Source organism: Hemitrygon akajei, chromosome 13 (assembly GCF_048418815.1).
Source record: "Hemitrygon akajei chromosome 13, sHemAka1.3, whole genome shotgun sequence".
Lineage (NCBI taxonomy): Eukaryota > Metazoa > Chordata > Chondrichthyes > Myliobatiformes > Dasyatidae > Hemitrygon > Hemitrygon akajei.
The window spans coordinates 107,900,118-107,926,249 of NC_133136.1; the positions used below are offsets into that span (position 1 = coordinate 107,900,118).

Genomic DNA, 26,132 nt, shown 5'->3' on the forward strand with positions numbered 1-26,132 from the left:
CAAGTTGCCACCAAGGCTCAATTATTTTTGGGCTTCAAAAGGGAAAAAAACTTCAGCTTTGTTGGCATAAAAAGACAATATTCTCACTTTATATTCTGATGCCTATATTCTGACATCTTCAAGGACATCTACAACATTTCACTCCTCCAGACTGTTGTCCCCATTTTTCAAATCAGCCACCATCACCCCTGTATCAAAGAACTCTTACATCTTTAGAACTAAACTACTACAACCCAGTGGCAGTGATGCCAATCATCAAGTGCTTGAATGGCTGGTAGTCGCACACATCAAAATTCCATTCCTGCCATTCTGGACACTCACCAATATGTTTTATCAACAGAACCACTCTACAACAGATGTCATAGCATCTGTCATGCACCTGGCCCTGACACAGCTCGAAAACAAGGACACTTATGTCAGAATGCTGTTTCTAGATTTCAATTTGGCATTCAATACTATTGCCCCACGGACTTTGGTGAACAAACTCCTACTCCTCAGTCTAATTACACCACTGTATTTAGATAGAGCTCATAGATAGTGGGGTCAAGGGATATGGGGAGAGGGCAGGAACGGGGTACTGATTGTGTATGATCATACTGAATGGCGGTGCTGGCTAAAAGGGCCGAATGGCCTACTCCTGCACCTACTGTCTATTGTCTGTGCAAATGGATGTTGGACTTCCTAACCAAGAGACCTTAAGACAGTCAAGATATACTACCACTTCTCTCTCCCCCATCATCCTCAACACAGATGACCCCCCCCCCCCAAGGCTGTGTGCTGAGCCCACTGTTGTACACTCTGCTGATACAACTGCACAGCCGAACACCTGAGTAATCGCGTTGTCGTTTACAAATAATGTAACTGTAGTGGGGCTCATCACCTACAACAATGAGACAGCCTACAGGGAGGAGATGGGAAGAGCCGAAGGCCCAATGATAGGCAAATAACCTCTTCCACAATGTCGACAAGACAAAGAAGATGGTTATCGGCTTCAGAACTGGTATTATTTACAACCCCTTTTACATAAGTGGCACAACAGTGGAAAATGCGAGCAGTTTCAAACTCTTGGGACAGCACATCTCACACAACGCTTTACAGAACAGGCTACCCAGGTTCAATTCCCGCCACTGTCTGTAAAGAGTTTGTATGTTCTCCCAATGACTGCATGGGTTTCCTCTGGGTGCTCCGGTTTCCTCCCACAGTCCAAAGGCGTATCGGTTGGTAGGTTAAATGGTCATTGTAAATTGTCCCATGATTAGACTAGGGCTAAATCATGGGTTCAAAGATAAGAAAATCTGCATGTGCTGGAAATCCAAGCAACACACACAAAATGCTGGAGGAATTCAGGTCAGGCAGCATCAATGGAAAAGAGTAAACAATCGACATTCGGGAAGAGATCCTTCATCAGGACTGGGGAAAAGAAGGGGATTGTAGGGTGACATGATTCAAAGGGCCAGAAAGGCTTATTTCACACTGTATCTCAATAATTAAAACTTCTCATGGCTCCTGAACACATCATACACAATCAGGAAAGCTCACCAACATCTCTACTTTCAGAGGAGGCAGAAGAGAGCTGGACGATGAACATCAATATTCATGACCTTCTACAGATGTGCAGTAGAGAGTATCCTAACATGCTGCATCACTGCATGGTACAGAACCTGCATTGTGACAGCCAGGAAGGCTCTACATTGCCCATTCACTGGCACCTTCAAGGACAATTATACAGATAGGTCCCAAAAAGAGGCCAGCAATATCATGAAGGATCCCATCCACCCTGCTCATCCCATTCCCACCGGGGAGGAAGCTACATAGCATCCACACCAGGACCACCAGACTCAAAAACAGTTACTTTCCCCAAGCAGTAAGGTTGATCAATATCTCTATTACCCCCACCACCACTACTTTATCATTTCCTATTATGTACAGGCACTCCTATGCTAGTGTCACATTATGTACATTCAATCTTAAGTATGTACATTTCTTATGGTTTTTTATTATTGTGTTCTTTATCTTACTGTGTTTTTTTGTGCTGCTTTGTTCTTCTTTACATTTTGTATGGGAAGTGACATTAAACAATCTTGAAATCTTAAATCATTAAAGCATCTGCAATTACTGGATTTATCATAGGTGTAATATTTCAAGAATCAAGATTGTTTGTTGTCATTGTTCAGTGTAAAGAAGAACAAAACGACTGCTACTCCAGGTCCAATGTGACATAAAAAACACAATAAACAATAAACATAAATAATACAAAAAACAATATAAATGTAACCTTATAAAACACATGCACAAATAACTATTCTATACACATAGACTGTATGTAAAGAGACACCAGGGGATGTGCATGTAGTGGTGGTAGGGTTGGTTAATGGATGATCAGCCAGACAGTTTAGGGAACGTAACTATTTTTGAGTATAGTGGTCCTGGCATGGATGCTGCATAGCCTCTTCCGTAATGGGAGTAGGACAAACAAACAGTCCATGGTTTTCTTGTCAAATGATTATTCTAACTCAAATTAAGATTCTTAGACCAATACCACAGAATCAATGATGCTCTAAACAAAAGCCTGATACATAATCTTACATTCAGCACCAACTGTCACTAAATTGAAAGGATGGTCATCCCAAGTCTTAAAAAACAATAAACAAATTGATGCAATTGTAGTCTTCCTTACAGTGACAAAGGAACAATACTTAGACGGAAATCTTTCAAGATATTAATTTGCAATATCTGAGGATTTTATGCCCTCCAATTTACAATGGGTGTTTGTTAATGCTTGTTGTGCAATTGTTGTCTTTTTAAAAACCACATTCATTTTGCTCAATACCATCCTACAGCTGGTCTTTTTGAACTCCAATAGAAATCATCACAAAATTTTTATCTCTCCAACGATATATAGATGAAAATTTGATATTCATAAATCTGATAGGAGACTGGCTGCAAGAGAGAGCTTTCACATGGCTCAAATAATGCAATAACGACCAACCCTTTAAAAAGTAAACTTTGTTCCAATGAAACCTTGTTCCGATAAAGCAATTTTTTTTAACTGTGGAATAACTTTAGTGAGCAATAAGTGAAAAAATTCTATCCTGGGAAAAAAATGGGTAAACAATTACTATACAAATCTCAAGATATTTCCTTCTTAGTCATTATAGTGCCACAAATGCAGTTAAATTCCCTAATCAGCGTAAAATTATGAAATTCACAAAAGAGCAAGAGGAATTCCATTGCATTAAAATTCCACAATCTTTAAATTTTATGTACGTGTTGATCTTACCCCTTTTCCATTATTGTACTGTCTGAGATAATAAGCATGTCTTTACAACTCCTGTATGGAAAAAATCGTAACAGCTACGGGAAGCATTACAAATGGAAATGGAAATACAAATGGAAGAAAGGAAAACAACTGACAAACTCTAAAGCAAAATATTGCAGATGCTGAAAATCTAAAATAAAAGCAGCTCAAATACCATCTACAAATTTGCTGACAATAAACCATTGTTGAATCTCAGATGGTGATGAGAGGGCGTACAGGAGTGTGATGTCCCAGCTACTGGAGTGGTGTCACAGTAACAACATCTCACTCAACGTCAGCAAGACCAAAGAACTTACTGTGGACTTCAGAAAGGGTAAGAGGAAGGAACACACACCAGTGCTCTTAGAGGAATTAGAAGCGGAAAGAGTGAGCAAGTTCTTGTGTGTCAACATCTCTGAGGAACTAACCTGGACCCAACATATCGATGCAACTACCCAGGCACAACAGCAGCTATATTTCATTAAGAACTTGAGAAGATTTGGTGTGTCACCTAAAAAACTCAAATTTCTACAGATATACCATGGAGAGAGCATACTAACTGGCTGTATCACTGCTTGGTATGGGGGGGGGGGGGGAGGGAAACTACTGCACAGGATCAAAGAGAATTGTAAACTTAAGTCAGCTCCATCATGGACACTAGCCTCCGTAGTATTCAGGACACCTTTAAGGAGCAATGCCTCAAAAAGGCAGCATCCATCATTAAGGACCCCCATCACCCAGCATGTGCCCTCTTCTCACTGAGGAACAGAAAGAGGTACAGAAGCCTGAAGGTGCACACGCAATGATTCAGGAACAGCTTCTCCCCCTATGCCATCTGATTTCTGAACAGACATTGAACCCATTAACACTACCTCACTACTTGTTTCTTTCTTTTTAAAAAAAACTAATTTTAATGCAACTGTTTAATATGTATACTAACTATAATTCAGTTTTTTTCTATTATCTATTACATTGTACTAATGCCACAAAGTTAAAAAAATTGGATGACATATGCCGGTGATAGGAAACCAGATTCTGATTCTGAAACAGGCAACATTTCTGGAGAGACAAACATTTTGGGTCAAAGGTCTCTGATCAGAACTGAAAACTTCACAAGTTACCATTTGGTTCACAAATCTTTTACTGTGGAGTTAAATCAAGTGGTGCTTGCTGTACTGGAACCCTGTATCAAATCCAGTTCTGCAGGGATAGATATTATAAATTGCTAACCCCTTTTCAAACTTGGTGGAAGCAGTGAAAACAACTTTTGTTTCATCGTTGGTTATAGTTTATTTTGTCATTCGATTGCACAGAATAACAGAGTTCATGGAATGACACTGAAATGTGTTAAGACCTACTTTATAATACGTAAATTTTTTTCTCCTGCTGTTACCTATGGACTCAAATACAGAATGGCTAACATCTGCAATTTCATAAAACAGAAATTGCTGGAAATATTCAGGAAGTCCGTCAGTATCTGAAACAGAAGCAAAAACTCCACAGACGCCTGGCCCGCTGAGTATTTCCAGCATTTTCTATTTTTACTTCAGATTTCCAGCATCCGCAGTTGTTTTGGTTTCCAAATTGCCACTCCGCAATTCCATACTTGGCGTTCAGAAATGGCATAATTTTATAAAAGGTCAAGTAATCCTTTCGCCAACCTTCACAAACAATAGTATCTGAAAGAGCAACTCCTTTAGTAAACTGGTCCATTTTAATCGCAATGCTTTAAAGCCTGATTCAGGTTGCACTGCGCTCATCGATCGAGAGCGAACGGGAGATTCCGTGGAATCAATAACAGGCGACCCCCACCCACCCCCCAATAAAAAGCAGCATACACGCTGCAGGGCAATCGTCAACCCCGTGGTGACTGCGTCTCTACTTCGTGCCTTTCGCGATGAACGCTTTTTTTTACATAAGTGATGACAAAATAAAAGCGGCCTAAGCACGAGTGAAATCCAGAAACAAGGATTAAATATGAAGAGGAGGCGGTCAGTCCCGCTGTGGGTGCCCCCTACCCCTCGTCCCCTCCTCCTCCTCACCCCCTTCCCCAAGTCCCCGGGGCTGCCACCACGAACGGGGTTGGCGACTGGGGCCATTAGCCACCCGAACGCCGACTCTTTTCAAACACCACAACCGGAAATCAGCCCGCCGGATGTCGCCACAAATTCAACCGGAGAAGGGAATGAAATATAAATAAACTCCGAATAACCTCGCTCCAGCTTTAAACAGACAGTATTTCGGTGCGCCCATCACGCTCTTCCCAAATGCGGCAGGGTATTTATTTTTATTTAGAAAGCGAGGGGGAACATTTACAACAAACTCACCAGGGGAATAAAAAGGTCTCCAGCGGACGAAGGAGAGATGAAGGTTGGTGCTTCTTTCCGTCTCCCCCTCCTCCCTTGTTGAAATTTATCCTGTGAAGCGCTGCAAGACGATGGCGTCGGGGGATGCCAGAGCAGTGGGAAGAGTTTTGCCGCCGTTGTTGTCGTTGCCGCTTCTCCCTCCGCCGTTGCCCTTTTTCGCGGTGGCCATCTTTCACCCGAGGCTGAACTAAGCGAACCTCCGGCTCCCAGGGAGGAACATCGCCGGCTCTCTCGCTCCCTGCTCCCTCGCAATCCCGCTAGCGGCCAACAGCGCCCCCTTCGGCAGCGACCCCGCACTGCAAGCAAGTCCCAGCGCAGGCGCGGACCGCCACACGGGCCGGGGACAACAAGGGAACGACTGCCACCTGCCGGAGCACTTCCACCCAGGCAACTTCGGGACAGGGCCGTTTCCGACTGGCGAGAAATTTTCTGTAAGACCTATGTGTTGGCTTCAAAGTCGTTTCACATGGGTTTGGAGCTCGTCCCATGCATGATAAATTGAAATGAATTTAATCAGCCCTTGGTTTGCGTCTGAAAAGGCAAAGAGTGGAGTGGAAGTTCGGATACCCCCTTATCTGAAATCTGAAAACCTCCAAAATCCAAAATTTTTTGAGTACTGACATGACATCACAAATGGATAATTCCATGGGGAACTGGGTTGGTTCCCAGTCGATGTGCAGGTCCCTGCATACTACAGGCAGTGCTGAGGAGTGATCTCACATATGTAATAAACAGAAATTCATGAACATTTTTAAAGTACATAAAGCAAAAAAAAGATATGGATAGGTATTGAAAGAGTGGATTTGTCAGTGTAAGAGCTTCTTACTGGGATGCCAATCATGAAATTGATGATTGAAGATGATTTTAAATATGGTTGCAGAAATTTAAGGCACAACATCAAATTTTTAAAGCTTTGTAGTGATCAAGCACCTGCTGATCATGAAGCAGCAGAGAAATTCATTGATGTGTTCCCCAAGATCATCGTTGATGAAAATATAACATGCTGATGTGCTACATCAGTACGTAAGTGTGATGAACAAGTGTAAGACGAAGACTGGTAGCACATAAATTCAGAGTCAGAAAATAATGGTGATCCCAATCTATTTCATTATATATTCCAAAATCTAACATTCAAAACATTTCTGGCCACAAACATTTCGGATAAAGGGCACAATTTTAATCTCCAATATACATCTGCTGAAATTTATTTATTTATTTTTATTCTATATTATGTATTGCATTGAACTGCTGCTGCTAAGTTAACAAATTTCACGACACAGGCTGGAGATAATAAACCTGATTCTGATTCAACTGGTTGCTTTTTATTTCTCTGTGCACATTAGGTTAAAGAGATGGGAGTAAACACGTACAACTTTGACAAAGATGTATATAAAAGAAAACTAATATTCTGTAGGAGTCATGGGTATTTGTTACCAATTATGACACTGTTTTAAAAAAAAATTCTTACTTCATTAAAATTGTATTTTTATCTACATTTGCTTCTTGCTATCTGTATTTTAAATAGGGGATTCACTAATCATTGTGAACTCCATCAATAAATCAATGCTATTAGAAGTGAAATTCCTTGAGATCATTAACTGCATTGAGAAACAGGAATTTAATCAATTGCATTGCAGTGAGCAACACTCTCAATATTGTGCTATTTTATCATGACTTGGGCTAAATCATCTGAAGAATCACATCATCAAATATTCTACACAAAAAGTGGTTTGGAATAATGTGGAGCGATTAATGAATGTATTCTACCTAGTAGTGAACACACAGAGCCAAATGCCATTTTTGAAAACAGCTATCCTACAAGTTGATCTGTTTCCTTTGAAGTTGCCAATTATTCAAAATTACTGCAGCTGTGTTTGTGTACTACTTCCCATTTATTCCTTCTCCGTTGGAAATTTTTTTTTTCTGATAGCATTATTTTATGAAATCACCTTTGACATCAATTCACTATCCAAAGCAACACACTCCAACAATGCTGCAGGAACTCAGCAGGTCAGACAGCATCTACAGAAATAAATCAACAGTTGACATTTCGGGCCGAGACCCTTCCTCGGGACTAGGAAGAAAGGGGGAAGACGCCAGAATAAAAAAGGTGGGAGATGAGGAGGATAGGTAGAAGGTGAGAAGTGAAGCCAGGAAAGTAAGAAAGATAAAAAGCTGGAGAGGAAGGAATCTGACAGGAAAGGAGAGTGGACCAGAGGAGAAAGGGAAGGAGGAGGGAGGTGACAGGCAACTGAGAAGAGGTAAGAGGCTGGAGTGGGGAATAGAAGAAAAGGGGAGGGAGAGGGATTTTTGTTTAACCAGAAGGAGAAATTGATGTTCCTGCCATCAGATTGGAGACTATGCAGATGGAATATTAGATATGGCTCCTCCAGCCTCAGGGTGGTCTCATCCTGGTACATCTAGCTTGTCCTCCCCCCCCCCCACCTTTTTTATTCTGGTGTAATGAATTATTTAAATGAACAAAGAATGCTTAACCAAACAATATATTTACAATATTACTCATATTACTGAACTATCAAATACACAACACTCCTCCCTGCTTAGATACAAGCACCCACCCAATGTGGAATGCATCTCAACTTTATATACATACATACGTAACATAAAGATTTGTATTCCTCGTGTGTGTGAAAGAAGCAGGAAATAAAGTCAATTCAATATACAGTATACTGTATAATACATCTACTATATGGACATCACAGCATAGCAAATTTTTTATTGTCCCATTCAGGCCTAAAGATTTAATCACTGTAGAGACTTTCTTACTCTTGTAGGATAACATCTTTCCTGACCGGGGATGGGGAGGTTCACTCTACTTCGCAGGAAAGACTTATGAGTGTGGAACAATCTTCGGTTCTGGGGCCTCCTCCATGGTGGCTGTAGGATTTGACTCTGGGACTGCAGGAAGTGGTTATGAAGCTCTGGACACCTTTCTTCTCTAACAAGTGACACTGCTCTCCTCAACTGATCCATGATGACATCAGACAATCTCGCCATGTAGGAAAGTGGTGCAGTTCTGTCCTTAATCTTTCAGTGTATCCACTTTTCATCATCTCTGCAGTCCTTCACCGGCACTGCTTTTCCAGGAGTGAAACCTAGAACCTCCTTGTTTGAGGAGCACTCAATCTATCTCAGCTGATTGTCCTGCATACTCCATCTGAGATTGGGTTTGAGCAGATCCACGTGTGAGCGCAAGGGATGCTGCAGGAACAGCAGAGCTGGTGAGTTGTCAGTTGTGGAGTGTCCTGCACTGCAATACGCAAGGAGGAAATTGGCGAGCTTCCGATTCAGAGTGTTCTGCTGACATTGCCTGCAGTGTGCTCTTTAGACTCTGGACAAATCTTTCCGCCAAGCCATTTGTAGCTGTTGAGTACAGTGCAAATGTAACATGTCTTAATCCATTCATTTTCAGCAATGACAGAAACTGTTCCACAACAAACTCTGGCCCATCGTCACTGACTAAGTGTTCTGGAACACCAGACCTTGAGAAGAGGCCACTCACAACACATCAGGTGTATGCGAGGCAGGTGGGAACACTTCTAGCTACTTTGTAGCTGCATCCAATACTATCAATACATTCTTGCTGTGAAGAGTTCAATACAATCCATGTGAATCCTCTGCAATGCAGGCCATTCCCAGGGCACTGCTCCTTGGCATCTTCCGGATGTGCTGGCATCCCAAAAAGTGCATGGCAAATTGCTCAATCTGCTGATCTATCCTAAGCACCAGAAAAAGCTTAGAGACAACACTTCCATTTTGACCACACCTAGATGATCAACATATCTTTTGTCTAACACTTTAGCCCTCAGCTTGGATGGTACAACAACTCTCAATCCCCACATAAGGCAATCTCCATCAAGTGCAAGTTCATTCCACCGCTGGTACAAATGGGGGAGCTGGGATTCTGCTGCACATTCCAGCCATTTTGGGTGGCCATGTAGACCACAGTGTGGTGTCTCTTTCAGTTTCCCTTTGGATCATCTCTGCCATAATAGGGAGACTTGATTTGCTTTAGGTAGAATACGTCAAGAGGAGTGTCCCATTTTGTAAATTTTTCAGGTATTTCCTTTTCCAAGGGTAAATGGGACAATCCATCAGCATTTCTATGATTAGTTGTCCTCTTGAATTTGATCTTGTAATTGAATCCTCCAAGAAACAGAGGCCATCTCTGCATTCATGCTGCTGCTGTTAGTGGGACACCCTTCTGTGGACTGAACATAGATATTTGTGGTTGACGAACAGTAATGGGGAAAAACTCTCTCATACAAGTACGGGTTGAAATATTTTACACCCCACATAGGACTCAATGTGTTTTCAATCTGTACGTAACTCACCTCTGCGGCGGTAAGGGAATGTGATGCAAAGGCTGTGCGATGTTCACTTCCATCACTCTTAACATGTGACATGACTGCACCTACAGTACAGTATACCATAAGGTGAGATGCCAGAGGCAAGATTCACTGGGCGATGTCTGATACGACCATTTCCTTGGCCTTTTGGAAAGCCATCTCACACTGCTTTGTCTATGGCCATTTCTTTCTGATCTGTAGTAATGAGTCCAAGGGGTGCAGCACTATAGCCAGGTTTAGCAGGAACCTGTTATAGTAGTTGACAAATTATAAAGAGGACCACACCTGTGATATGTCCTTTGGCCTTGGGGCATCCACCACTGCTTGAATTTTCACAACACACCTGTGTAAATCTTATACCTCAATGGTGTGATCACGGTAAGAGATGCCTGGCTTAACTAATTCATACTTGTTGAGTCATGCTCAGAGCCCATAATCCTCTAATCTTTTTAACACTGTCTTGAGGTTTTGGAGATGTTCCTTGTCATCATTACCATTTTCAATGATGTCACTCTGAGTTCCTAGGCAGCCTGATCCATAGCTTCCTGCCTGCACTCCAAAAATAAGCCTATTCCAGCAATAAAACTCTTTGTAAGTGTTTATGATAGATATACATTGGATTCTTCTTCCATCTCCAACTGTTGGCTTTGGCCTCAGCTAAGTCCACTTTGCAGAAGTGTTTCCCCGCAGAAAGGTTTGCAAAGATACCCTCCATCCTGGGCAGAGAGTATCAATTTACTTTCAGTACTAGGTTGATGGCGATGTTATAATCACTATAGATTCAGACAAACCCCACCTTTTTTGGCTATTGACATTGTCCATGGGCTTCACTGAACCTTAGAAAGCATTTGTTTGGGCTCCATGTGATCTACTTTATCACAAATTGTACAAGGAACCGGACAGGTTTTGGAAAATTTGGGTGTGGCGTTTTCATTTAACACCATTTTACCCTTGATATATTTGAGTTTTCCAATGCCATCCTTGTATGCTGCTAGGGCGTCGTCCAATATCTTTTTAAAATTCGCTTTCAGTTGACTCTACTGCAGGGGATGTGGCATGCAGATGGTGGATGGAGCTCCAACCAAGTTGTAGTTGTTTCGGCCAATCACAGCCCCACAATACTGGCTCTCCTGTTTTTACCACAGACAAGCCCAATGTATTTCACTGTTATGAATGTCATTCCCACAGGAGTTAGCTTTTCTCCAGTACAAGTTCATAGTTGGATATCTGCAGGCTTCAGTTCAGTATCTTTGAAATGCCTCTCAAACTTATTTTGTGGAATGACTGAAACAGCCGAGCCAGTGTATAATTCCATTTTAATTAATTTGTCTTTCACATCTGTTGTAAGTCGCTTTTGCTTGTCTATTGTTAGTTTTAGTATTTTATATCTTAAGGCTGGCCAATCCTGTGTCACTCTCATCATCATACTTTTCATCAACAGCATTCAGATTAGTGCCCTTTTTGAAAGTGTAACTTGACTTTTTTCCCTCTATCCTGTGCAGTCTATTTATTTTTTTCTGTTTAACATGGTCTTTTTATATGTTCTAGTTTGTTGCATTTTCTACAAGTTTTGTCTTTAAACCTGCAGAGGTCTGTTGTGTACAAAATTTGTTCGGTTAGGCAGGTTTGTGTTCAGATGCTACAATTTTGCTCACACTCACTTTCATTCCTGACTGCAACCCAATTGCGTCTCTACTATTTCCATTGATACAGCAATTTCAATTGCTCTTTTAAATCTGAGTTGTGCTTCAGTTAGGAGGCATTTTTGATTGCTTTCTTGCAAGATCCTAAAAATTAAACAATCTTTCAGTTCATCATTAAGCCCATCACTGAACTGACAATGCTCAGAAAACTTCTTCAATTCATCCATGTGGGCTGATATGAACTCCCCTTCCTTTTGATTCTGCTAATGAAATCAAAAGCATTTTGCGATCAACAATAGTTTTGGTTCTAAATGTTCCTGCATTGTGTGTGGCATCCGTTAGTCTTGCGAGACCATGGATCTGCGCCTGGAAAGTCTTGCTTCAGGAGTGTCCTCTCCAGGGTGCAGGCCTGGCCAAGGTGGAATGGAAGACTGGTGGTTGCCCATGCAGTGAGTCTCCCTTCTCCACACCACTGATGTTGTCCAAGGGAAGGGCAAGGGCCGATACAGCTTGGCACCAGTATTGTCGCAAGAGTTTCCAGAACGAGGTTGAAGGCAACGTCGGACTGCCTTAGGGACTCCAGCTCCGGATTTGTCCTCAGGGTTTACTCCCGAAGCCTTTCCCATGAGTGGGTATGGCAGCAAGGCAGTGGAGGTTTGAAATCAGAGTTTTCCCTCTCTTAATGTTCCTGCATTACGTTCATGATATCAGCAAAGCTCATTTCGGCTGGTTTGTTTGGAGCAGTCAAATGGCTAAGCAGACTGTATGGTCTTCCACCAATTGCACTCAGCAAAACTGACACTCGTTTGTCATCAGCTGTTCCATTTGCTTTAAAATACTGCTCAATTTGTTCAGAAAAATATCAGCCAATTATCTTTTCTGAAATCAAATATAGCTCTCCTTCTGATGTAGCCAGCCATTCTGCTTTTTTAAATTTACTACTATTATCTCCTTGTACTCAATGTTTATGAACTTGTGAATTTCATCTTTTTAACTCTACTATCTCTCTCCCTGTTCCGAAGAGACACATAATGCACTTGTTTTTAGCTTGAACATCTCTCTCCTCTTGCGAAGAAAGTGTGCAGCACATTTTTTTTTAAACTTGAATATCTTGCTGTGTTTTAACATAGGATTTATCTTAGGCTAGTTTTAAAACTGACTCATCACCTCTGTTATGTGTTGTAACTCCAAAAGAGGAGTCTGAGGCCTCTGTCGGTCAGAGTTAGCTATGGATATTGCGTCCTAGCTGTCTAGATTGCAAACCTGAGCAGCACGCTATGGAGAGCAAACTGTTGCCCAGCTACCCCTCTCCAGGCATCTGATGAACCCAAAGGAATGACAGAGACTGATACAGTTTGGTACCAGCAGCATCACAGGAATTGCCAGTCAGCATTGAATTCAATGTGGGACTGCCTTAGGGACTTCAGCTCTGGATTTTACCCTCGGGATTTACTCCCCAAGCCTTCCCCATCAGTGGGTACAACCGTAAAGTTGCGGAGGTTTGAGATCAGAGTCTTCCTTCTAGAAAATCTGCCAACCATGGCTGATGAGACCCATCTGCCCAACGTGACTGGTTTTAAGGTGCTAGTAACCTGTCTTTACCCCTTCTCAGTTAAAATGGTTCCTCTGGGCTTAATAGCTAAGCCACACATGAAGGCCAGAAGGTCAGAAGATAAAACTATTCAAAAGAAAAAACATAGAGCATAATGGATAATGTGTCCACTTTGTTCTTGCTTTTGGAAGGCTCGCACGGTGGCGTAATGATGAATGCCATTCACATACTTTTACATATAACCCTTAATGAATTATTTAAATGAACAAACCCTTAATCGAACAATATATTTCCAATATTACTCAAATATTACTAAAATATTAAATATACAACACACAGGTTGGGGATGATCCTACAATACACCAGTTTCAGCATGGTAGAGAGAGCAACTGGAAAATTAGCACAAGTCAGGCCAGATAGGAGGTTCCCTTCACGAAAGTAATGTTATATAGTGTGGGGGAGTGGGGTGCAGGTAGGGAGAGACTGTCAGATGTAAGGTATTTTCCTTACCTGCACCCTCTTGTGATATTATCCAAAACACAGGCATGCTACATACAAATGTTTTCAAAAGTGTTTGCAGTTGTGCTTTCTGAAATTGATCCAGCCTCTCTTCTCTTCCAGCTTTAAACTTTGCCTTTACTTTTTGTTTTGATTAGCTAATAAGGTGTACTCCTTTTGTGTGTCTAATGTTATATTACTGCATCTAACAAGTCTCAGAGCTCTATACTACTGAAAGGATAGTATGCAGCAAGCAGAAACAAGAAAGGTGGAGAATGTTCAGTGAGTGTCCACAATTATTGATCATTTTGGTGAAATTGTGAAGGAAAAATGTGACTCTGAAAATAAATGCTGGCTGAGCAAACAGTGTTTCCAAGTATGTTGGCTGAAGAAGCAGTACAGGGACAGATAAAAACAGAGGAACTGGAACCAAATTATGTAACAAAACAAATGTATTGCAAATGGATTAATTTAGCAATGATCTTGTAGCTTGAAGTGACTTTTGACATTTCAGGACTTTATGAAATGATAGGGATTCAGTGACTCAAAATCAAATAGCACAAAATATACTTTCTGCTTCTGCTGGAACTGGAAGGATGACGCATATGCTTGTAGATCCATTTTCTTCTCAGCAATATGTTGAATTCATTGGTCAGAATTAACTTGTTCAATCAACACCCATGTCTATTATTCACCTTTCAAAAATGTCTTTGTACCAAATCGCACACACTTATCAAAAGATAACTACTTGAAGACTATCAGTATATGAAAAGTGTTAAAGGTGGAAACCGATGCTGGCATAAATTTTCTTTGTAAAGTCAATGACAAAATGCAAATTTAAGAAGGTAGTTTCAACAAAATGTTACTACTAGAGATGTCCTTCTACATGTAGTTATCAAATTCTTTAGAAAACTAGCACTCAATGGACACTGAGTGATCAAATGTAATGTAATACATTTGGGGTTAAAGGTGTTTGTTTAATTTTGATTTATTTTTGGCAGATCATACAGTTAAGTTCAAACAGAACAGCAAAGTAATCACTGATTATCTATTAAATAATTTATTAATTATTTGCAAGAATTCGATGCAAGTAGTATTGTAGGAAAGGCAGATGAGCTCAGGGCATAAACCAACACAAGGAATTATGACATTGTAGCCATTAGTGAGACTTGGTTGCAGGAGGAGTAGGACTGGCAGCTCAATATTCCAGGCTTCCATTGTTTTAGATGGGACAGAGTGGGAGGGATTAAAGGGGAAAGGATGGAGTTACTAGTCAGGGAAAATCTCATGGGAATGATCCAATAGGACAGACTGGAGAACTCATCTAGTGAGACTTTATAGGTGGAACTGAGGGATAAATAAGCTATGACCACATTAATGGAGCTATATTATAGAGCAGCTAACAGTCCGTGGGATATAGGGGAACAAATTTGTAGAGAGGTGGCAGACTGTTGCAAGAAACATAAGATTGTTAGAGTAGATAATTTTAATTTTCCACATACTGACTGGGACTCCCATACTGTAAAAGGACTAGATGGGATAAAGTTCATCAAATGTGTTCAGGGAAGTTTCCTTAGTACTTAGAAATCCCAATGAAAGAGTATGCGATACTTGATCTCCTTTTAGCAAATGAGACAAGGCAGGTGGCAGAAGATTGTGTGGAGGAACACTTTGCACCTAGTTGATCATAATGCCATTAGTTTCAAAGAAAATATGGAAAAAGATAAATCTGGTCCTCGGGTAGAGATTCTAAATTGGAGAAAGGCCAATTTAGATGATATAAGAAAGGATCTGGCAAGTGTGGATCAGGAAAGGCGGTTTTCTGGAAAAAGTGTAGTTGGTAAGAGGGACACTTTCAAAGGAGAAATTTTGAGAATACAGAGCTTGTATGTGTCTGTCGGAATAAAAGGTAAAGATAACAGGTTTATGTAACCATGGTTTTCAAGAGATATTGAGGTTCCAGTTAAGAAAAAAGGAGATGCATAACAGGTATAGAGAGGTTGAAACAATAGACAATAGACAGTAGGTGCCGGAGTAGGCCATTCAGCCCTTCTAGCCAGCACCACCATTCACTGTGATCATGGCTGATCATACACAATCAGCACCCCGTTCCTGCCCTCTCCCCATATCCCTTGACCCTGCTATCTATAAGAGCTCTATCTAACTCTCTCTTGAATGCATCCAGAGACTTGGCCTCCACTGCCTTCTGGGGCAGAGCATTCCACATATCCACCACTCTCTGGGTGAAAAAGTTTTTCCGCATCTCTGTTCTAAATGGCCTACCCCTTATCCTTAAACTGTGGCCTCTAGTTCTGGACTCACCCATCAGCGGGAACATGCTTCCTGCCTCCAACGTGTCCAATCCTTTAATAATCTTATATGTTTCAATCAGATCCCCTCTCATCCTTCTAATTTCTAGTGTATACAAGCCCAGTCGCTCCAATCTTTCAACATATGACAGTCCTGCCATTCCGGGAATTAACCTTGTGAACCTGCGCTGCACTCCCTCAATAGCAAGAATGTCCTTCCTCAAATTTGGAGACCAAAACTGCACACGGTACTCCAGCTGGGGTCTCACCAGGGCCCTGTACAGCTGCAGAAGGACCTCTTTACTCCTATACTCAATTCCTCTTGTTATAAAGGCCAGCATGCCATTAGCTTTCTTCACTGCCTGCTGTACCTGCATGCTTGCTTTCATTGACTGATGTACAAGAACGCCTAGATCTCTTTGTACTTCCCCTTTTCCTAACTTGACTCCATTTAGATAGTAATCTGCCTTCCTGTTCTTGCCACCAAAGTGGATAACCTCACATTTATCCACATTAATCTGCATCTGCCATACATTTGCCCACTCACCCAACCTGTCCAAGTCACCCTGCATTCTCATAACATCCTCCTGACATTTCACACTGCCACCCAGCTTTGTGTCATTGGCAAATTTGCTAATGTTACTTTTAATCCCTTCATCTAAGTCATTAATGTATATTGTAAACAGCTGCGGTCCCAGCACCGAATCTTGCGGTACCCCACTGGTCACAGCCTGCCATTCCGAAAGGGACCCGTTAATCGCTACTCTTTGTTTCCTGTCAGCCAGCCAATTTTCAATCCATGTCAGTACTCTGCCCCCAATACCATGTGCCCTAATTTTGCCCACTAATCTCCTATGTGGGACTTTATCAAAAGCTTTCTAGAAGTCCAGGTACACTACATCCACTGGCTCTCCCTTGTCCATTTTCATAGTTACATCCTCAAAAAACTCCAGAAGATTAGTCAAGCATGATTTTCCCTTCATAAATCCATGCTGACTCAAACTAATCCTTCTACTGCTATCCAAATGTGTCGTAATTTCCTCTTTTATAATTGACTCCAGCATCTTTCCCACCACTGACGTCAGGCTAACCGGTCTATAATTCCGTTTTCTCTCTCCCTCCTTTCTTGAAAAGTGGGACAACATTAGCCACCCTCCAATCAGCAGGAACTGTTCCTGAATCTATAGAACATTGGAAAATGATTACCAAAGCGTCCATGATTTCCAGAGTCACCTCTTTAAGTACCCTGGGATGCAGACCATCAGGTCCCAGGGACTTATCAGCCTTCAGACTCAACAGTCTATCCAACACCGTTTCTTGCCTAATATAAATTTCCTTCAGTTCATCCTTTACCCTAGTTCCTTTGGCCACTATTACATCTGGGAGATTGTTTGTGTCTTCCCTAGTGAAGACAGATCCAAAGTACCTGTTCAACTCATCTGCCATTTCCTTGTTCCCCATAATAAATTCACCCGTTTCTGTCTTCAATGGCCCAATTTTGGTCTTAACTATTTTTTTGCTATTCACATACCTAAAGAAGCTTTTACTATCCTCCTTTATATTCTTGGCAAATTCTTAACAAATGAGGTACTTGAGGAGTATAAGAAATGCAAGAGAACATTTAAGAGAGAAATCAGGATTGCTCAAAGAAGGCATGAGATTACCCTAGCAGACAAGGTAAAGGAGAATCCCAAGGGATTCTACAGATATGTTAAGAGAAAACATTTTGCAAGGGACAAAATTGACCCTCTAGAAGACCAGAATGGTAATCTACAGTATATGTAAAGCCAAAGGAGATCTCAAATGGATTTTTTACATCTGTTTTTACTTGGGAGACGGACACGGAGTCTTTAGAAGTGAGGCAGAGCAGCAGCAAGGTCATGGACCCAGAGGAGAAGATGCTTGTTCTGAGGCAAATTAGGGTAAATAAATCCCCAGGGCCTGATAAGGTGTTCCCTTGGACCTTGTGGGAGGTGAGTGCAAAAATGCAGAGGCCCGAGCAGATATATTGAAATCTTTCAGCACAGGTGAGGTGCCGGAGGATTGCAGGATAGTTCATGTTGTTCTGCTGCTTAAGAAAGGCTCAAAAAATAAACCAACAAATTATAGACTGGTGAGTCTGACATCAGTAGTGGGAAAGTTATTCGAAGGGACCAGATATAAGAATATTTGGATAGACAGGGACTGATTGGGGCTAGTCTAACCAACCTTAGTTTTTTGAGCAAGTTAGCAGGAAAGTAGATGAAGGCAAGGCAGTGGATGTCTTTACGTGGACTTTAGCTAGGCATTTGACAAGGTCCCGTATGGGAGATTGGTCAAGGAGGTTCAGTTGCTAGGCATTCAAGATGAGGTAGTAAATTGGATTAGGCATTGGGTTTGGGGAGAAGCTAGAGAGTGGTAGTAGATGGCTGTCTCTCTGACTGAAAGCCTGTGAATAGTGGAGTGCCACAGAGTGCTGGGTCCGTTGTTGTTTGACATCTATATCAATGATCTAGATGATAATGTGGTTAACTGGATCAGCAAATTTGTGGATGATACCAGGATTGAGGTGTAGTTGGCAGCAAAGTAGTCTATCATGGCTTGCAGTGGGATCTGGACCAGCTGGAACAATGGTCTGAAAAATGGCTGACACAATTTAAAGCAGACAAATGTGAGGTGTTGCACTTCAGTAAGACTAACTAGGGCAGGTTTTACACAGTGAATGGTAGGGCTCTGAGATGTGCAGTAGAACAAAGAGATCTGGAAATACAAATCCATAATTCATTGAAAGTGGTATCACAGTTTTATAAGCTCATAAAGAACATTTTTGGCACATTGGTTTTCATAAATCAAAGTATTGAGTACAGGAAATGGGATGTTATGATGAAGTTGTATAAGACATTGGTAAGGCATAATTGGTGTATTGCACTTTTGGTCATCTACCTACAGGAAACATGTAAATAACGTTGAAAGAGTACTGAGAAAATTTACAAAGATGTTGCTGGGATTGGAGAACCCGAGTTATAAGTAAAGATTGAATGGGTTAGGACTTTATTCCTTGGAATGTAGAAGATTAAGGGAAGAGTTGATAAAGATGTATAAAATTATGAGGGATATAGATAGGGTAAACGTAAGCAGGCTTTCTCCACTGAGGTTGGGTGGGTCATGGGTTAAGGGTGAAAGGTGAAATCTTTGAGGGGAATATGAGAGGAAACTTCTTCATTCAGAGGGTCGTGAGATTTTGGTGTGCTGCCAGTGTAAGTGGTGCATGCGAGCTCAATTTCAATGCTTAAGAGAAGTTTGAATAGGTAAACTCATGGGAGCGGTATGGAGTGCTATGATCAGAGTGCAGGTTGATGGGACTTGGCAGTTTAAATGGTTCAGCAGTGCTGTACTTCTCTATGACTAATTTTAATCCAGCCCAAATTAACAACAAAGTAATGCCAGAACTGCAAGGAGGCAAGTATTTTTCTTTGATCATGGATTTAATGCTAATATATTGCATGTTAATCAACGGATATTTGTTTTCAGAATTGTCAGTTCATAAGGAAGGTTAGAATGATTTACTGGATAATCAAGCAGATGTAACTGAAGCAGACTGTGCTTACAATGGTGAACAACTTTGATTTGGATGTTTCTAATTGCAACAATAAATCATGACAAAACAAGCATACCTAAAACTACTAAATCAACTTACTTGCTGTATTTCTTCTGCTTTTTCTTTTAGTGGAAATTAACAGTATTAACAGTTGTCCATATGCCATATTTTTTCTAGTGCCTGCTCAGTATCCACAGACTACAGAAAACAATATGTTGACTAGTCATTCTTCACAATCAAAAGGCTGTAGGATTCAAGAAAGAGTCACACAGATTCCACTAAAGCTCTGTGTCAAAACTACATTGTTCATTAAGCCCTTAAAGAAGTGTCAAAGTATATGAGCCAGTCATAAAACACCCAACTGGAAGCTGCTTCATTCACAGTAAGGTGGAATAACTGGAAACAATCTGTAAGTAGTTTTCATTTCTTCAACATGATCAGTTTGCACCTCTTTAAAAGCGACAATAACCAAAATATAGCAGTTCATAACTACATTCACGTGAAGATCATTTCCTTGGAAGATCAGTTACAAAACTTTGACAATTCTGCTGAAAATGTGTGCAAGCCTTTTTCAAATAACTCCAAAAGAATGGAAGTCAAATCCATACATGAAAGCTGTTTGCAGATGAATTAGGAGAGTTTGTGATCTTATTTGTAAAGTTTCTCATTAAAATTCTGCTTTATGAGAGACTACTTCAATAAATATCTTTTAATATGCTAAACTATATAGTTTGAGCACAGAAAATTCAGTGTGCCACTGAACTAGCTGCATGTTGTCCTAACTATCTGATGATTAAGCTATGCTTTTTTACAGGATACATCAGGCCAATATACAAAGTTATTGCAAGCTTTGATGCAAAATTCAATTCAAGTTTAATTGTCATTCAACCTTACACAAATACCCATGAATACAGCCACGAGACAACATTACTCCAGAGCCAAGGTGCAAAACACAGTACCAACAGACACACATAGCACATACAACATAACAAGAACATGTACGATTCGATAAAATACAGCCACACAAAAGAAAATAGTCCTTCAGTCAAGAGTCACAGGTTGTACATGATTCTGACTTTTCCTGACTGTCAGAAACGAGCCACGCTCCTGAATAATGGCTTCAAGACAAATTCAAGGAAACAAAGTTTATTAACAGTTCTGCAGAGCTGGGTGCCTTCAGAGAAGGGAACCCTGAACCTTACAGGGCAGCAGGTTTTATCCTTCTTCCTTACCCCTCCCCTCCCTGACTCGGGAGGTACACAGTCTTAGATTCAGTGTTTTCCCATTCCATATTTGGAGTTGTTTTTTACACATTTCTGTAAAACAATAGTCCATATCTCAGGACTTCAATGATTACAATCTTCGCATATCTGCTCTGTTTTCCACAAGCAGTTAATCTTGTTAGGCGCTTCTGCATTCCTGCTTATCAGACATAATTAAATCACATTTGTTTACTGACTTTAACCCTCTTCCAAGCCCACGCACATCTTAATTTACTTCAACTCTCACACTGACCCTGCCTTATACATTCTTAGAAAGCTAATAGCAAGGGAGAAAAATATACCCAGATCAAAAATGGATCAGAGATGCCCAAATGTCCATTAAATCAAAAACAGGGCAATATTATCAGAGAAATGCAACACCAGCAAGTCCACACCAAACATGAAGCATCCTTATTTACTCTAATCCTACTTTAAGTCATTTCAGTCTCCCCAAATTCTAACACACAGTGGGAGCTAAGAGCAATTTGTGACTAATTAACTTGGGCATTTTGTGATGCAAGAGAAAAGCAGATCACCTGGAAGAAACCCATGTAATCGCAGGTAAAAATGTTCAAACTCCACCTCACAATGCAGTTCAAAACTGAAGCTGGGTTCTGCAGCCATAAGGTAGCAGTTCTACTGGCTGTTCTGCTTATCACTTAAGTCTGACATTTTGAAAAAAAGATTCTTAAGGTTTCAAGAAACCAATGCAATAAATTTGAGATTTTTTTCATATTTTAGTTATTCAAGTATATGGTGAAAACATTAGAACTGGTGGAATGGAAATGTGAGAGATATACAATATCAGAACATAACATATATCTGGCATTTCAGGAATGTTTAAGAAATATTTACTGTGTTTGCCTACTGCTTTAATTGGAAAGAATTGCCGCTAGTATTTTTAGATGTGTTTAAAGTTCCTCAGAAAACTGCATTTTTCTTGTAGTTTGCCATGGAATAGATCCAATGTAAAATGCTTATTTAATGAAAGGTAAACATTCAAGTCATTTTCTAAATGCAGTTTTATCCAATTGTGCAGCAAAAAAATGAGTAGCTAAGCTGATATCAGATTTAGAGATTTCAATGTCTTGCCTCATTAACTAATAACGATATTAAGCAGTTGTGGAGGGCCTCCAATTCTCTGTTTTGTTAAATAAACCTTAATCCATTCCTGGCCCTTGTCCACCTTGGAGCAGAGATTGAACATTTGGGGGGTGTAGATGGTTTAGCTTTATATACATATAAATAAATATTTAGCTTCTAGTGCATTTGTACCCATAGCAGCCAGTGTACTAAAGATGGAGAGAATGGATATCTTGAATGGCAAATGCTGTGCCAAACAAGCAGCTTGCTTTATATTGTAAGGTGGCAAGTTTCTTGATAGTTGAAACTGCATTCAATCAGATATGTGGTGTATGTTCCATTGCTTACTAACCCGTGTTTTGTAAATGTGGGATGCCCTTGGAGCAGGAAGTAAATCATTAACCACAAGATCTCCTGGTTCTGCCTTTTTCTTGTAATCATAGTGGTATCTATGCACTTGGCCCAGCTGCCTTTTATATCAATGATGACTGACAATGAGAGTATCTTAGCAACATTAATGGCCTTGAATGCCAGGCATAGGTGGCAAGTTCTCCTGTTGGGGGTCATTGTGTTACCCTTAGATGTTACATACCATTGTCTGAAAGTTGTTAAGTTCTAGTAGCCTGCAGGCATGTCTTTCATTTGCCAAGTTGCAAATGCAGTTAAACATACAAAAAATCATCAGCAAACCATTCTGTATCTGACCTTGTACTGGAAACAAAGTCATAAATACAGCAATGGAAGTTGACCCAACACAATAAATTACCCCGAGAAACTCCTGTTGAAATGCCTTGAGATGAGATGATTGACCATAGAAACAACAATCGTCTGTTTTGCAAGGCCTGGCTGCAGTCATTGGATAATTTAATTCAGGATGCCAGACTTGTCAGATGTTGCCTTGACATCAAGGGCAGTAACTTCCATTTCATGTCTGAAATTAAATTGTTTGGTTCAAGGCTATACTGACATCTGTTATGGTCTGTTAGCAATACCAATGATAGTCTTGATAAATGTGATGACCAAATATAGATTGACAGGTGATATTTTGATAGTTGAAAATAACAACTTAAGCTATTAAAATATTATTCAAGCTTTAAACAGCATGATTTATTCTCTCACCTTTTACTCATTTCTTTATTTTCATTTTCAATACTGTCCTTTTTCTGCAACTCTCATTCTGTTTTTGCAGTTCTGCTTTTTCTATTCCTCCCCCACTCCCTTAGCTCTCTACAGTTGCCCAACAAATCTGCTGTTCTCAGTTTCCACAATTTCAATTAACTCAGCACCCATAGAACCCTGGGAATACAGTTCCAGATTTCTACAATACTTCCCATCCTTGGGCTGTAATTCTTAAATCCTCCTTGTTAGGCATAATTATACACTATTACACTGAGGGTGTCCCTACCCATTGGACTTCCCTAACAATTTTGAATTATTCAAGGAATATTACTTTGCATACTTCTAAATTTAATAGGAGACAATTCTCAATTTTTTGTGGGTTGTACAAATTAATATTCTGATAAATCTGTGCTGTGCCACTAAATTTCCCACCTCCCCACATACATGCACCTCTAGGAGCTCAATCAGTTCCTTGACTGAATGTATCCTGTTGTGTTTCCTTTCCATCTTGCTGAAATAGTTTATACTGTTATTGGTCTTGATGTTCATATGGATAAGCAAAACCAATTTCTTAACAATCTTTAAATTCGTATTATTATAAAGCTATAAATGTCTCTCTTGTTAACATAAAATTGGACAAAACAGGTAGTAATATTTTGCACATTGCATCCGAGGGAATTCTACATCTAAGGATATAAGGTAATGTAGTGCTTCCTTCTTTCCTAAAGACTTTGACATCCTCTAGATTGGCCAGTGGCCTCAGTGATGAGGCTCTCACCAGCAAAAGAGTTTTGCTTATGAACTTGCTGGTAAACCAAACCAAAACTGTGTAGCTCTGTGCTTCAGCAAGTTTTTCTTCAATAAAATGCTGTCATTTGGAAAGCCCAGAGGCTTATTCATAAAATGACTGGGGGAAAAGAAGTGTATGGATACTAAAGTGGTATCCTAATTATTTTGCCAAAGATGTCAAATATTTTGTATCTGAGTATTATGAAATCTAGAGATACTAATTTTAAAAAATCATTTAAGCATTTACAACATCTGAAAAGAAATTTGCAAAATTAATTAATTAAAACTCAATTCAAAACAGTATATATTTGCAATTTTCTCCCACAACTGTCTTCCCCATTTGAATGAATGGACTCTCTATTCATTTGCCATGTATAACCTGATGCAGCTTCAGCAGTCCAATTTCCCAGTTTAACCGCTGGAGTTTGTATTTTGTTGCTGATCTCTTTTGTTTAAAAAAAAAGACATCACCCTTTGGACAAGCCTTTCATGTTTGCATGCCATGGGGTCTAGAACTTACTTAGAGCTAAGAGTGGGTGAATAAACTTTATAAAAACTTTGCATCTGTATTATCGAACTAGCATAGTTGCAGTAATAATACTATGCTAGTTGGCATAGCTGTTCTGTGCTATATCAGAAGTCAGCAACATCTGCAGTCAGTTAGCATTACCTTTCTGATTAGATTTCTGATGCATTCATCTCATCTCCAAGTGATTTTATATCTCCTGCTGACACCACCTACTGCCATCATGTCATTTTGTATTTTTCCCTTAATATAACTTTAAAGCATTCTTTATTTGAATCAAATGAGATTTAACAGATCCTATTTATAAGAAACTTCTCAAAAGCTAAGTATATTTTGGCTTCCTTCTGGATTTCTTTTTTCTTAATAGCAATAGACCACAACAATATTGAGTATCCTTCAGACACAGTTTTGGTAAATTGACAGCAAATCCCTCAATTAATCAGTTTTTCATCATCAATGGTAAATGTTGACCAGGATGTTCAACAAATTCCACTTCTCAACTGTAAAAGCTGTTAATTAAAGTTAACCAAATCAGATAATGGTGATTGTATTTGTTAAATTATCTTTCAGATGCATTCTTACTGTTTGAAATTGGGCATGGGTCAGCAATGCACTGTTAACCTGCAGATAGCATGGTAACTTAGTGCCACTGGCTTTTCTGAATGATATCAGCATCATTCTAATTCCACCCTATGAGGTTTCAAGCAGCTAGCAGTACTTAAAGGAAGCCCGCACCAAAAGTGGATGTGCATTGTGGCTGGATCAGGTACTGACAGTCATTCCAAAAGTGAAACTTACATGAGAAGTGAAAAGTGGTACAACATGGTTAAAATAAAACCTGTTGCTACCAGAACCTCAGGAATTTATGTATCTACAAGGAGCTAAGAAGCTTCTTAGATACTTCCTGAAGGCAAAGAGAACAGATGCTATAGTAATTCATTTTAATTAGAAGGAAAATCAAGCTCTGAGAAATAATAAATTTGCTATTGTTTGAGGTCAGTACATATACCTTCAAATCCTATACCAACTTCTTCCCCAAACCCAGATATTGCTCAATTCACCATACCCTTATTTTTGACTAGTGAGACTTGTACCTGACATTTATGCTACTGTACACCCTTTCCATTAGTAGTACCATGGGCTTTACAATAGCACACTCCAGCTTGGAACAATTATTCTATCATGACAGCTACACCTCTCAAAATGACAAGATACCCCTGTGCACACTTTTTCCGCTTTTGGCCAAGTGGCCAACTAGGGGCGTTTGGTGCTAGATGGATGCAAGGATGTTTCTGCATATCTTAACCCTATTGGAAGAGGTGTGCAGCTTACCATTGTGAAGAACATGGCCAACAGTATAGTACACGTCCGCACATCCTACCCTCCCTCCATCCAAACGTTCCTCCAGTTTACAAGGCTGAAAATGATGTTAACAAGCATTTTACTTTTGCTCTTTTTATCCTCCACACACATTGACCTTATTCTTGGGTCCTTCTCAAATATCATAGAATGGTAGTCTTCTCACATAATGTAATAAAAAATCAAGGCAGTGAATATTAAAGCACATTATCACTTGCTCCAACTTGACATCCAGTTGGTTATTAACATCACATATTATTAGAGGATAGCAGGGTGGCAGAGCCTGTAAGAAGTAGAACAATATGTCCTGTAGCTGTGCAAGAGCCAATGACAAAGGCAACTTGCTGGAATACTAGGTCACATGCTGATTGCTCAGACAAG

At 40.2% G+C, this 26,132-nt stretch overlaps 1 protein-coding gene across 2 annotated transcripts in view; it reads right to left on the minus strand.

Moving 5' to 3' along the window:
* wdfy3 (WD repeat and FYVE domain containing 3) overlaps window positions 1–5,921 on the minus strand; it is a 333,550-nt gene extending 327,629 nt beyond the window's left edge. For both annotated transcript variants that reach the window (XM_073065240.1, XM_073065239.1), the window contains exon 1: window positions 5,626–5,921. The gene's annotated coding sequence lies outside the window, so the exon portion shown is untranslated. The remainder of the gene's footprint in view (window positions 1–5,625) is intronic.
* Window positions 5,922–26,132: the final 20,211 nt, after the last annotated feature.